The sequence below is a fragment of the Lactuca virosa genome, chromosome 1 (assembly GCF_052849685.1).
Source record: "Lactuca virosa cultivar CGN04683 chromosome 1, Lactuca_virosa_CGN04683_v6, whole genome shotgun sequence".
In the NCBI taxonomy this organism is placed as follows: Eukaryota; Viridiplantae; Streptophyta; class Magnoliopsida; order Asterales; family Asteraceae; genus Lactuca; species Lactuca virosa.
Genome location: NC_136426.1, coordinates 251,387,934 through 251,404,080, shown reverse-complemented (window position 1 = coordinate 251,404,080; position 16,147 = coordinate 251,387,934). Strand labels below are relative to the sequence as shown.

General features: G+C 34.7%; 1 pseudogene; it reads left to right on the top strand.

Moving 5' to 3' along the window:
- Positions 1-5,189: 5,189 nt before the first annotated feature.
- Positions 5,190-5,552, top strand: LOC145129062 (cysteine proteinase inhibitor 5 pseudogene; annotated as a pseudogene).
- The last annotated feature ends 10,595 nt before the right edge of the window (positions 5,553-16,147 follow it).

Below are 16,147 nucleotides of genomic sequence, written 5' to 3'. Positions count from 1 at the left end.
GGATGAGTTTACACATGAACTCGGCGAGTCCCCCCATGGACTCGGCGAGTTCATCAGTCAGACAGCAAAAAAAATCGACTTTTTATCACTATTTTGCATCAAGTATCAAACAAACAAGCCTAGGCTCTGATACCACTGTTGGGTTTTGAGCATTCTAACACTTCCTAAGTGTACATGCAACCCTATTAAACCTTGGATCTATGTTTGCCTAAGATACATGCAAAATATTATTTTCCAAGGTTTATAACCTATCTAGCATGGCATGGGGTACTTTTAAACATAAAAGAACTAGATGAGTTACATACCTTTTGTTGATTGTTGATTCCTTGGAGTTTGAGAGCCAAGCACCAATAATGTGAATGCCTCAAATGGAAATCACAAATCACCACAAACTTGGAAAATGTATGAGAGAGTATACTAACTCTTGATTTTGGCCACCACACTTACACACACACTAGTGTCTTTTTCATGCAACATAAACTTGTTTATATAGTGTACATGGTTAGGGTGAAACCCTAATAACCCATGTCTTTTCCTCTTCCAAGGATCCATGGGTTAAAAGCTTCATGGATCATCCATGGACTTCCATATAAGCTTAGCCCATTAACAAATGAGCATTAGCCCACACCATATAAATACAATAGCCCATGATTTAATTAGTCTTCCTTTTAATCACTAAATTAATTCATAATTAATTCAAGATTAAAACTAATTAAATAACATGACTTTATATTAATATATTATAACTTATAATATATTAATAAATCGTAAGTATACAATTCTCATAAAATTATCCATAAACAGTTTGGGTGAAGTGCAACCCAAATGGACCATGCCGGGTCGGGTCAAGTATATACCAAATAAGTTATGGACTTAGACACCTTATCCAACCGAATCATCATCAACTTGGAAAGTTATTTGAGGTATAAAGCTCTTAACTTGATGGTTCGTTTTGTTAGATTTAGTTAGGGCTTTTTTTTTTGCTTTTTATGGTCCTTTAAGTCTTGCATGAGAGTATGAGCTACTCCAGAAGATAAGGATGATAGATCTTAGCATTTTTGAGGTCCCTTGTTCATAAAAATGCAATCTTGATGAGTTATAGTGGACCGTGCATGAGTTAGGGTTCTTATTATGGATTTTATTAAGTATTCGGTCCCATTAATCCATGCAAAGGAGTAAAGTTGCCAACTTTACATGTTAGGACATCATTTAGGATCAGATCTGAGAATTAGACATAGTAGCTTAACTGATTAAGCACTTAATGGTGATTTGGGTTGGCGGTGGAGTACGTTGAGCGTACCTAACTTGTACGTTGCGCATACTGGCCTATGTAGGCGTACGTTGGGCGTACGTCTGAGTATGCTGGGCGTACGTATGAGTACGTTGAGCGTACTCATCTGCCATTGGCTTTTGTTGACTTTTAAGTTCGAGCCATTTTTGGACTACTAGGGTTTTGGGCCATGTTGGGCCACCAGTCCTTTTGGCTGTGGGCCATTGTTAACCTTTGGGCCTTCTTGGATTTGGGCCTACAATGGGCTTTGGGTATCATTTAGGAATATGGGTCATATTAGGCTTTTGGAGCCATTGGGTTGGGCCTTGGTTTTGGGCCAAGTAAGGAAAGGGTAAAATGGTCTTTCACCCTGGGTATTGGACAAGTGAACTAGATTCCTAGTTAAGGGTTATGGCCCGATTATTAATTGGGATCTTTATTTGATTGACTAGAGCGGGGATTTTCCGGTTCAACAACCCGATCGTTGGTTTGACTGTAAGCAGACTGAGGTGAGTTTGCTCATTATGCTGTAGGACACTAGGATATGTTATGTGCTTGTAGTCTTTGTGACTCCTGATGTATGTGTTATATGCATGTGTGCCTGTTTGCTATATGTATGTGGCGTGAAATAGACCTGGTACAGCCTCGTGCTGACACATGAGTTGAAATAGACTCGGGGGTGAAATAGACCTGGTACGGCTTTGGGCCGACACATGAGTTAAAATAGACTCGGGGGTGAAATAGACCCGACATAGCTTCGAGCTGGCAGATATGTATGGTATATGGTATTTTGGGGAACTCACTAAGGTTTGTGCTTATGGTTTTCAGTTTATGTTTCAGGTACTTCCGGATCGACTGGGAAGAGATCGGGATGATCGCATCGCACACACACAGAGACACCATGATTTCCACTTTACTTGACTCTAATGTATTTGGGATGTTTGATTAATATACTCTGTTTTCCTTTATGGATTTATGAACATGTTTGATTGGAGATTTTATTATTATGAAAAATCAATTTTTGGTCTTAAATTTTGGGGCGTTAGAAGTACTTAACGTTTTAGGATTCAACGTTGGTCCTTGTGGTTTCAAAACTTATAATGGATGGTCCTTATGGCTAACTTCGTCAGTTCTTTTCTTTTAAGTCTAACTAATGTGAGGGTAAAATCGTCCTTTCCAAACGACAGGGGATCATTCTTGAAGTGTTGTCTAATTTTACTAATAATAATAAAATACAAAAATAACCCTACAACCCTCCACTCTCTAGCACCTCATCCTCTTCAATCTACTAGATAACCACAATTGGACTGCCGCTACCATCCGCTATCAGACGTCACCATAAATTAGTTAGTATTAATATTTTTTCTGTTAAGTTCTACCAATTACCTTTTTATGACATATATGATGATATAGAACTATTGTCAAATATTTTTCACAATAACGTTTACAATTATTTAGAATTTTGAAATTGATTTTAGGAAAAGAACTACTTCCAATGTGTTCTTGCCACCCTCTACTACTCTCTGTTACAAGAAAATCACCACAACCCCACCCTCCGTATTTACCATCTTAGGTTTCATGAGTGCATTAAACACTCCATGACCTAAGTAGCAAACACTAATAGCCACTAAGCTAGCGTTACAACTTCCTACAATACATAGAAACTGTCATTTGTCAAAGAGCATTAAACACTAATAGATAACCACTACACAAATTCAATACATGCAATCATCACCCATCTTTTCTTCGGCATGCATGCATCTTTACTTAAGAAGCAAAATTTGTTTCGTCCAATTATAACTAAAAGTGAATATCACAAATTAAATGCTTAATAAATACAACACCACCACATACCAACCACCCATTACACTCCAAAACCTTATATAACAAATGGATTATTCCCCCTCCCATCCATACACTACAACAAGATGAAGTCGGAAGATATGGAGACAATGCTCAACACCCCCGATTCACCAAATCCAAATGATGCAGAAAGTCATGACATCAGTTCAACATAAAATCATCCAACACTACGACACAAATGAGAAAATCATACTAATCATCTCCACCACTCCACGCTACATGGACTACGTTATTTCTATAGAAGTCTTCCACAATGCAAATTAATTTAATGCCAACATGTTGGACTATATCTCCAACATAAAAGAGACCATGGAAAATACCATCAATGTATAAAAGTACATGATCAAACACCTTCCTGATGACTAAGTCAGATGACTTAAATCTTTTGCAAGTATTTCTTTTGATGTCTTTTGGTCCGTGTGTCTTTTGCTAGTCTTTTGTTGTTTATGTGCAGTTTCCTTTAATGTTAGTTTGGGAGAATATTCTTAGTTGTTTGGTTGACTAGATGATGTACTGTTTTCTTGAAGTATTAAATCAAAAAAATAATTTGTACGGTGTTGGTATATTTGGTTGTCATTTTATGTTGTATGTTGTATGTATACGTTTTTCTGTTTCTGTAAACAAGGTAAGTTTATATATAGTTTTCCAAAGCCTCAGACATTTATATAGGAATAAGAGTTGTGTTTAATGTGGAAAGAAAACTTTATAGGTTGTGGAAAACTTTTCAAATGACACACACTCAGACAACAGGTACAACATGGTAGTTTTCCTTTCTGATACTCTATTCTCCATTTTGTTGCGGATTGGAGGTACAAGATTATTAATTCCTTTTTGAAGATATGGACTTGCGTTTGTACTTGATTGAAAAAAAAACCACAATAATTGTCTTTTGTGAAAAAAAATTACGTCTTGTGACAGAGGATGATAGAGGGTGGCAACAGTCCGGTGGTGGTTGTCGAGTAGAGTGAAGAGGAGGATGTGCTAGAGGGTGGGGGCTTGTGGGGTTATTTTTCTATTTCATTATTATTAATAAAATTAAACAACACTACAAGAATGGTCTCTCCCATATGGAAAAGATGATTTTACCCTCACATTAGTTAATCTTAACAACAAAGAACCGACGGAGTTAGTCATACAGACCATCCATTAAAAGTTTTGAAACCACATGGATCAACGTTGATGTCCTAAAAAGTTAAGGACTTAATTTGATTTTTTTTAGAAACCAAAGTCACCATTTATGAAGTTTTTCCTAATAATAATAAGGGTTAATGTCATAAAAAAGTAACCAATTATTCAAAATGTCATCAAATATCATTCAACTAAAAAAATTGTCATCAAAAGGTAATGAATTATTGTTTTGGTTTATAAAAATCATTCAAACTATTGTTTTGTTTTTTAAATATCATTCTAACAATTAGTTATCCCTATATGACATTAACCCTAATAATAATAATGCTTTAATAGGTTTGCCGTCTGTCTGTCCGTGTACCATGACCCTTTATTTTTAACAGTTGTTGTGATAGATCATATTTTGTTTATCATTTTCAATGTAGTCGGATTTAGATTTAGCGATCAATCGGAGCATGTTGGGCCCGCATATTATGAAATTAGAGGGTTGTTGGATTTGCCCTAATACAAACAAATGAGATGAGATTAAAAGGACAATCAAATTCAAAGATTTGCTTCCCTACTACATGTGCCTCAGTGGAGTTAACAGACAAAATTATTTTGTGGGCGAATTATTTTTTTAATTCCAAATTAAAATTTTACTTTATCAAAAAAATAATTTATGCTTTTCCTAAAGGGTGTGGCCTACAACCCTACACTCTCCTTAATTAGTGCATGTCCTTACTTTTGGCATACAAATAAAATTTCAAATTTTTGTAGAAAAAACCGTTTGATTTGGAAAGATACTGAACTTGAATTTGAACGAAGAATACAATTGACAAATTGACAAATTTCATGTGACATCCTCTGCTCTATTCCTTATATATTCCACATGTAATTAACAAACTATCCACTTCTTCATCTCTTTCCCATGAATCATCCTTCCAAAATGCAATATCATCTCATCAAAATCTTCATCTTCATCTTCATCCTAACTCTCATCTTCTATGATGGTTGCGAGGCATTGGGGAAAGGGACTCTAGCTGGTGGTTGGAAACCAATTCCCGATGTCACTGACCCTCTGGTGGTGGACATCGGGAAGTTTGCAGTGGATGAGCATGACAAGAAGAACCATGTGACTCTAAAATTCAGGAAAGTTGTTAGTGGAGAGAGCCAAGTGGTTGCCGGAATGGATTACAATCTCACGATTATGGCTGTCAATGGTGGTCTAGTGCTAAATTATGTGGCTGTTGTTTGGGATAAGCCAGGGCAGAAATTTAGGCAGTTAGTGTCGTTCAAGGGACCTATTTGAGGAAGGAAGTTGAGGTTGTATACTTGTATGGGTGTATTATGTAATCGAAAATAAAGAGAGATAAAGATAAATGGTTCATACATCAAGTTGAGGTTGTTGTTAGAGATGTGCATATATTATTTGATTCAATTCAAACTAACCAATCTAATTAAAACTGATCTAAGAAAATCGTATATCCCGTTTTAATTAGATCAGTCCGCTTAAAAAACCAATATAAGGATATGACAAAAAGCAAACAGATTCAAACCAATTAACTATCATCCCGATATATTCATTTTATGTACCATGCAATGTTACAACCAAATCATATTATATATATATATATATATATATATATATATATATATATATATATATATATATATATATACTTCATCTCATATTTATTGTCCACTTTGATTTTTGAAGTCTTTATTTGACCTTAAATATTTTTGTTTTTGATATATAATATTTGATGCAAAATATATTAATGAATTATATTTTAAATGTTTTTTTATTGTTATAAGTTTCATCAAATAATACATAACATAAATAAAAATATTTAAGATCAAAGTTAATAAACAAACTTTAAAAGTTAAAAGTGGACAATTATAATGGAATTGATGAAATATATTTTAAATGTTTATAAAAAAATTATAACTAAAAATGTAATAAAATTACATTTGATGAAAGTTGAGGAATTTAATCGGATACATTAGATATCTGATCCATAAAACGATCACATCCAATGTTTACTTATATTGTTTTGTTTTAGCATAACTAATTGGATTAGATCGATTAGAAATATCCAATATCTAACGAATAGGTAAATTGGATCGGTTTTATATAAAAATGTAAACCGATAAATTTCTTATACGTTGCTCTATGTGTTCAATAAGTTTATGCCGGATAAAAAGTTGTCAAGCTCTTTTTTCTTTAGATTGCTTATTTTTTTTAAATGTTTTTTCGTGATTAAGTATTTAAGATATATTTTAACAAGTCAAAAACTTCCGCACATTGTTATATTATGATCAATCTAACAAGTAGTTAATTGGTAATTTTACATAGAACTTTTTTCCGAAAAAAATATTTTTTGTCTTTTAACCATTCAAAATAAGAGTTTATTAGTATTTTTTTTGTGATGAGAAAATATCACATTAAGATCACAGTAAATGAGGAATACACTAAATATTGGTTTGGAACTCTATCTTTTTGTGCATAAATACCATAATGACTTCAAACTTAATGGCATGACTCTTTGTAGAGGTTCTACTACTTCATAATTAGATGTTATACAAGCCTTGGTGTTGAAAATCTTCAACAAAACTTTGGATTTTCGGAGTTGCTAAAGCATTGTAATGAAAGGTTACCTATATCACACTAGGAGTGCTCATATATAAGCTTCCTTAAAAAAATCAATACTCTTAAGAAGATACGTCTATTATTGAAACTTTGCTTTGTGTTTAACTTAGTGATAGAATTAAAATAACAATATTAACCATGTTTTCCATGAGTTCCGTAATACCAAAAAAGTATACATTAAAATGCAACTCATGTTATTGGTTTTTTATGATGTTATTAATCGGTCCTAATCATGTTATTGCTTTCTTATGATATTAATCAATCCTAATTTTATGTGTGGTCACTTTATTTAACAAAGATTCCACGGCCATACAAATTGATGAAAAAAACGAGTGCAATGGTAAACTAACAAATGTAAACTAGCCTTTGTTTCGGAAAACTTTTACAACTCAAATGAATATTTAAGGATGCAAACCAAAGTATTCTAAATGCAAAGAAAATAAAGAACACAAAGAAGACATTTAACTTTTCTGTTGAAAACCACTCAAGACAAGAGGAATACATTATCGATCATACACATGGACTAAACTATCAAGATTTATGGAAGAACCTAGATTTTTGAGCAATTAGAATTGTAGAATGTTATATATATATATATATATATATATATATATATATATATATATATATATATATATATATATATATATATATATATATATATATATATATATATAGTGGTAAAAGGCATTTTGGTCCTTTTGTTAATATTAGATTTGTAGAATGTTATATGATACATGTTAAGTATTTATTTGATGTTTAGAACTAATGAAAATATATTATTGTAACATCCTATTTCCTATTATTTCTTTATTCAGGGTCGTGGACCAAAAGTTGATTGTGTAAATGATGGGTATTATGCAAAACATATAATTCTTATGTGTGCATGCAGCCTTAATACTTGATCTATATTTTTTCTAATTGAACATACAACTTTAAACAACAAAAAAACCTTATAACAACTAGCATATTTTCGAAAATATCAATTAGGGTTAGGAGAAACATACTTTGATTGCTACTGACTAATAACAATGAATATCCTTGTGTTGTTGAAGCCTTAAGAGCAAGTGCCATAAATGTCGTGCATCTAGTGGTTCACACCCAACACTAGCAAATGAAGAAGATTGAGAGATAGGAGGGAAGCTCAAAAATTCGGCTGGCTCTTTAAATTAACAGGTTTGCCGAAAATTCTAGGGTTAAGGCTCTATTTATACAGCAGTCAAGAAACCCTAGATAAACCCAAATCCAAGATTATCTTAAACCGGGTAATTATCCACCTTCCAGATTATCCACCAGGGATAATTCTAAAACCCTAAGGCTTCAAGAAACCGTCCATGCCTTATGGAGGTTTCTAGAATGCCTCTTGCTCAACTATTGAACAATTGCACTTCAGTCCCTGCACTTTTAATTAATTATTTTAATCCCCAATTAATTCTAATTAATTTCTGATTAAATATTAATTAAATATTACTATTTCTAAATAATGTATTATTCTCATAATATATTAAAAAATTATTATTTCAATTTATTACTAGAATAATAAATCAACCTCTCTCTCCAAAAATCATCATGTCTAGTTGCTAGTCTTGAGGGCAACCCAAAAGTGCTACTATCAATTCAAGTATATATACCAATTATATTTATGGGCTTAGACACCTAAAACAACAGTCTTCCACTTAGATAAGTCTAATAACTATAATAGCCAGTATATTCTTCTAAACTGATCATCAAATTGTAGTTCTCAAAAGCTGTTGTCGAGCTCTAACCTAGTCAGTCACGTGTCCTAAGATAAGCGATCATATAGTCCTCCGTTTTGCAAGATATCATCCGGATATGAGACATGGAACGGAATCAATCTCATTGTCCAATACTTTCTTTCCCGATTTCTTATTTGTAATGACAAAGAACTGCTAATCGAACAGATCAATTCAGTCCTGTCCAGGCTCGACACTATAAGTCAACACCAAATCATCGAGGGGCCCAAAGATATCGCTTTTTCCCCCTAAGGGTAAAAAAGAACAGATAAACTTTGACTTATATGCTTGCACTATTACTCATCAAAATATGCACAACAATACATTTTATAACATCAAGTTACTAATGAGTTTATGTATCATCAATGCACAACCAATTTCTAAACAACAACAACAACTCATATATCTCTGTTTAAAGATTATATATTATCATCTCAGAACTACTCATGATAAATTCCATGAAGTAATTCTCTGAGCATGGCTTAATCCAATACTTAAATCTCCCTTTCAAAGTACTTATGAATATTTTAGCAACACTATTGTCATGCCCAAAACTCTTTAGACAATCTACAATCCAATTCATGACAGTCTTGATTCACCACTTACTTCCAAAAGTATGATCGACTGTGGATGTTTGAACAATCTAATTATCAGGAAGTAAAACATGCAAAATGAAGCACAAAATAAATAATAGACAGAAGGTAGTAATCCAACTTATAAATAAATCTCCATTATTTAATCACTATATGTCAATTACATTTATTTTGTTACAAGTTTCGAAACCAACTATTTAACTACTAAAACTAATATCATCCTTCAGACCAACGCTCCTAGCATGCTGAACGTGTTTGACCCTACTCAGACCCTTTGTGATGGGATCTGCAGGATTCTCTTCTGACGATACCCGCTTCACGACGAGGTGACCTTCTTCTACTCTATGTTTGATGAAATGGTATTTTTTGTCGATGTGTCTTGATCTACCATGATCTCTTGGTTCCTTTGTTAAGGAAACTGCCCCTTCATTATCACTGAAAATCTTCATTGGCTCCTTGATGTTTGGAACAACTCCAAGGTGTCCGATGAATTTCTTCAACCAAATAGCCTCATTTGATGCTTCGCTTGCCGCTATGTACTTTGATTTACAAGTAGAATCAGCCACTGTCTCCTGTTTAGAACTTTTCCAGGTTACCGCTCCTCCATTAAGGGTAAACACCCAGTCAGATTGAGAATGGAAATTGTCTCTGTCTGTCTAAAAGTTGGCGTCACTATACCCAGTTACTCTTAAGTTATCACCGCCACCAAGCACAAGGACCCAGTCCTTAGTTCTTCGCAGATAGTTAAGAATATTCTTAACTTCTATCAAGTGCGCTATACTTGGATTTCCCTGATAACGACTGACCATGCCTAAAGCAAAAGCCACATCAGGGAGAGTACATGTCATAGAATACATGATAGATCCAACGATGGAAGCATATGGAACTCTAATCATTCCTGCTATCTTTGCATCAGTACTTGGGGTCTAAGTCTTACTTAGTTTGGTTACTCTGTATATAGGCAGTTCTCCTTTCTTGGAATTCTCCATACTAAAATGCTTCAGTACCCTTTCCAAGTATCTATTTTGACTAAGTCCAATTACCCTTTTACTCCTGTCTCTCAAAATCCTTTTCCCCTGAATATAAGCAGCCTCTCCCAGATCCTTCATAACGAAACATTTTCCAAGCCAAGACTTAACTTCTTACAAAGTTGGAATGTTGTTTCCTATAAGAAGTATGTCATTAACATACAAAACTAGGAAGGTTACTATACTCCCACTAGCTTTGACATGTACACAAGATTCATCTTCAGTTCTAGAGAAACCAAACTCTTTGGCCTTCTCGTCAAAACAAAGATTCCATTTGCAAGAAGCTTGTTTCAATCCATATATTGATTTCTAAAGATTACACACTCTATCTGGATACTTTGCATCCACAAAACCCTCTGGCTGACTCATGTAAACATCCTCAGCCAGCATCCCATTAAGGAAAGTGGTTTTGACATCCATCTGCCAAATTTCATAGTCATGAAATGCAGCTATGGCTAGCATTACCCTAATAGATTTAATCTTAGCTACTGGTGAGAAGGTCTCATCATAGTCAGCCCCTGGGGTTTGAGTAAAGCCCTGCACAACCAGCGGAGCCTTGAAAGTGTGTACCTTTCCATCCATGTCGTTCTTCTTCTTGAAGATCCATTTGTACCCAACTATCTTACGAACTGTAACATTGTCAACCAAATTCCAAACTTGATTATCATACATGGACTTGATCTCGCTATCCATTGCCTCTTTCCACTTGGCTAAATCAGGGCCTACCATGGCTTCCTTGTAGTTAGCTAGTTCATCCAAATTTACCAGTGTACTATCACTGATAACCATATCACCATCTATATTAATATGGGAACCATAAAACTTAGTTGGCATTCTAACTCTACTGGAACGTCTAAGAAGTAATGACGCGTCAATTGGTTCAATTGGAATTTCTTCCTCAGGTTGAGCCCTAGCATTTTCAGAAGTTCCTTCATCGTTTGACTCTTGAATTTCTTCAAGATCAATAGTACTCCCACTGTCCTCTTTGCATATGAGCTATCTCTCTCTCGAAAGACTCCCCTTCGTGCTACGAAGACCACGTTCTCACTAAGTCTGTAGAATAAATATCCAAAGGACTTCTGTGGGTAGCCGATGAAAAAACATTTCTCACTTCAAGGTTCAACCGTGTTGTGTGTCTCTCATCTAACGAAAGCTTCACAAACCCAACCCTTGATATGTGCTAAAGAGAGTAATTTCCTTGTGTCACAACTGACATTTTAGCTAGGAAATTCTATTCCTGTGTAACCATTCAACTATTGTAAAACTCATACTCTAAGTAAATCTCACTCAATGCTCATTTAGATTCACCATTCATGTTCATCAAAGAGTCTGAAGCCCTAAGATCCATGGTTTAAGTCCATATTGGACTAGGAGTTCCTTATTGAGCCTAGTGGACCAATAAGCACCCAATTCAACTTTATTGGACTTAGAAGCCCTAATTGGATCCTAATTAGACCCAATTCATAAATATAAAACATTTTGGACCATTTGGGCCTAGAATGATTCATTCTAACCCTAATGGGCCTTATTGGGCCATAATTAATCCATTTAACCTTAGTGAGCCATAAGCCTTTTCTTTTATTCTATGTGGGCCGTGAATGCTTCCAAGAGCGCAATGGGCCGAAAAACCTTATGTTTAGGATCCAAATGTCCTAGATAAAGTTAATGGGCCCAAACTACTCCATCATTTCTTCTTGGCCCAAAATGCCGGCCCATGTATAAAAAAAAGGAAAGAAGAGATTAATGGGGGGGGTGACTTTGGAGTGTCACCTCCATATTGCCCAACATGTATCTAAGCTAAGACCTCCCATGTATCTATACTAGTCACCTCACCTCCCTCTCCCCTCTCCTCTTCTACTCTCGGCCGAAGACAAACAAACACACTCACACTACACCAAATTCTCTTAAACACTCTCAAGGATCATCCTACACCTTCCATCAAAAATCTCAAAAATTGCTTGTGTTTCAAGAAGGTTTTCACAAGATAATCACCACTTCTTGGTAAGTCTTTACACATCCAAGTTTATAACTCCATTCTCATGTTAGATCACTCTTTTAAACAAAGTTTTTGGTGATTTTGCTTCCTAGAACTTCTTAAGTTCGAAATCTACTCAAGAAAGCTTGCTAGGACCAATATCTTCTTCATTTCTTCTTCAAAACCGAAACATCAAAGTAAAGGTGAGTTCATACCCTCTTGTTTTCGGTTTTCATATGATTTTTGGGGGAGAATACAAGTAAAATATGTAGATCTATGTGTTATATGCATGTTTGGTGTGAATACTTAGTTTATTTGGTAAAAATGTGTTGGATCTCAACAAATCTCGAAATTCTAAGTGTTATTTAGCAAAGTTCTAAGAACTATAACATTATATTCAACATATTATTATGCCAAAAAATGATTACATGTTTTAGATACAAAGGATTTCAACAAAAACCTTGTTAAGGGTCAAAATTGTCAAGAAAACAAAAGATAAGGGCAAAAAGGGTCATTTACGTCTTTAAAAGGGCCAAACAGGTCCTACATGTATAAAAAGGTATTTTTATGCCAAACATACTTTTAAAAGGGTTAAAAATGCAAATTTTAAACTTATTGGGCCAAACTTTTGGGCCTCACGACCTTTGGGCCCAACTTGAGAAAAAAAATGAAGATTTGAGGTTTAAAAATGTTATTTGGCCAGAGTTTGAGTCATAAATGTAAATAAACCAAATTTAGAGGTGAAAATATCATTTATTTTCAAATTGGACCAAAAATGTAAAGTTTTCCAAAATTGGGCCGAAAGTGTAAACTTTTACCAATAAGGGTCTGAAAATGTATTTTTCTGCGAAACAGGGTTTTAAATGTGAAAATATAACATTTTGGGTCAAAACCGTTAATTTACAGACATTTGGGACAAAATTGCAAACTTTTATAAATTATGGACTAAAGCGTCATTTTTACAAAACTTTGGGCCTTAATTAAAGATTGGAGTATTATTGGCCAAAAATGTCATTTTTACAAAAATGAAAGCTTTTTATCATCAATCTATTAAGCCTCGAACTAAAACAAACAACCGAATAAAACGAACAAACGAAATACGTCAAAAACTATTTATTGGGCCCAATATTCACATTTCATGGCCATTGGGCCCTAAGGGCCCAATTAAGTGTGAAATGAGCCCAATGTTTTCCATGACATGTTTATTGGGTTTTGTGATCTACTTACATGTTAATTTGGGCCTGAATTATGGGTTACATGTTTATTGGGCTTTTATGGCCCATTAACATGCCTATTGGGCCTAAATTACCCTTTCACATGTGATTGGGCCTTTGTGGCCTAATTACATGTTAATGGGGCTGGGAATGTAAATTTCATGTGTTAGCAAACCGAAATGATACCTTTACGTAATCATCAAACTTCGTATACTTAATCATGTACCTTTCGAATACATATCACATATACTAAACATTAAACATAGTACAAGATGAGGTTGTGAATCTAGTGAGACTGGTCGATTGGCACCACTGAGTGTACAATCGTAGCCTGTAGTTATAATCAGAGTTTCCTGGTAGGAAAGCGGGAGTTTGTGTATAGATCTATATGGGGTGAGCCCCCGCGCCTTAGCTGTTCGCTACAGCTAGACTAGGCCAGTCTAGGGCGACAACATCCTTAGCAAGACCGGCATTTGGAAAAATACCAAGACGGGCGACCTAGTCATTATCATGCATGGTTATAACGGCTAATATAAGGATTCAATACCAAAAGTAAACTTTCGAAGATAAACTCTTTGATTGTGTCAATACAAAACAACTTATTTAACGATACAAGAATCTAGACATTGTTATAAAACAGAAAATATCGGATTTTCTTGGGGAAATCATTCATATACATTTATCATTTATTCACAATACCATGAAACTAAACTACTCTTTTACAAGCTAGAACTATGAAATTCACACATGCATTTATACTTGATTTTCACAACATTTTCAGACATTTTACAGAAAATATCGGATTTTCTGGGTTTTTATGAAAGATACAAAGACTTTTACTCACACATACTCATGAACTCACCAACATTATATATGTTGACCGTTTTCAAAATAACTTGTATTCTCAGGAAATCGTTAAGCTGGAAGCTATGCAAGTGTGTATGTTTCGTTTTATGTAATAGCACTTATCGTACTTTTAACAATTTGAACTTATGTATTTTTAACAATGTACTTGATGTGAACAATGCTAGTTGTGTTATATAATGTTGGTGATGATCGTGTTATGATTCATGTATATTCATTGTGATGATTATTCAATTGTTAGTCACACGAGCCCCCAGACGTTTCCGCCATCTGGTTCGGGGTGTGACACCCTGTCCACATCTCGTGAGGTGTTTTTGTCACAATTAGTATTTTAGGGCTAGGTTTTTCCCTATTCATAAACAAGATAGTCCATGTGCAACAATGTAACTCTATGTTTGTATGTGAACCAAATACAATGATATATCAGTTTATACATCCAAAAACTTGAATTCAGTCGAAGCTTCCTCATAAAATCCCTAAACCTAATCCAAAAAGCTTCATTCACCCAACTTTGGGTTTTGACCTTGACTTCTCGGTTCAAACCTCTTAATGGACGAAAACTTTCTTATTGGGCCCTAATGGCCCAATAACCCTTCAGTTTTACTCTTTTGGGCCAAGAGTCCACATTTGGGCCCTAGTTGGGGCCGAAATTCATTAAGCAATAGTTTTTTAGGCCGTAAACTTCTAATGGGCCTTATTGGGCCATGATGAATTATTTTAAGACGTAATGGGGTCTATTTGGGCCGAGAACCCTTTCACTTACCCCTTTTCAGCCGCAAACTCGCATGTGGGCCCTCATGGGCCGAAAAATCTTAATTGGGCCATAGTGTTCTCGGTTTCACATCAAACCCAAGACTAAAAACTATTCTTTTTCTTTCCTCCCTCTCTTATTCCCGGTTTCTTAAAAAAAAGGAAGAAAGAATGGTATTAATCTAAATGGTTACACCTCATTGTTGCATGGAGAACATCCATGCAACATGTCTATCATGTATCTAGGAAACTTGGTGATTAACCACTAAGTAATAGCCACATTAATCTCTCCACTCTCCTCTCTTAAACCGGCCGAGACCTCCCACCCCTCTCCACTCTTCATTTCAAAATTCACTCATAAATCTCTTTTCCTCTCAAGAACGCAAGAAAATTCGTCATCCTTCCCTTCAAAATTTCAGAGAATTGAGTGTGATCAAGGTAGTTCTTTCAAGTTTCCACTAACTTGGTAAGCAATTATCACTCTCAAGATGTTTTGTTTCCATTTTTCACTAAGATCATTCCTTAACAATACTTTTTTTTCGTGGTGTGCTTCCTAGGATCATCCTAGTTTCGAAAAATCTCTTCCAAAGAACAAGCTAGGCCGAAAACCTCCTTCTCTTTTCTCCTCAAAACTGATCAAACCTCAAGGTGAGCTTCATACCCCCTTGTTTTCGAGTTTTACTATCATTTGGGGGAGAATACAAGCTAGTTTTGTGTTAATCTTAGTATTTATGCGTGCATGTGTATATGTTTTCTTGAATTGTAGGGTGATATGTTATGAAACCATGTCAAATACTCTTAAACTCGAAATATCTTCCAAGTTTTTAGAGATTTTAGTAAACAAATTACTTAATGTAACTTTCTATGATGTTGGAAAAGATCAAAACATGTTAAAAGTTACTAGAAAACTAAAGAAAGTGTGCAAAGGGCCCACATTTGACAAATAAGGATAAAAATGGGCTTTTATGGGATACTCACGGTTTTATGGTCCAAAAGTGTCATTTTTCATAAAAATGGACTTCTATTGAATATTCACGGTTTTATGGGCAAAAAGTGTCATTTTTCATAAAAATGGA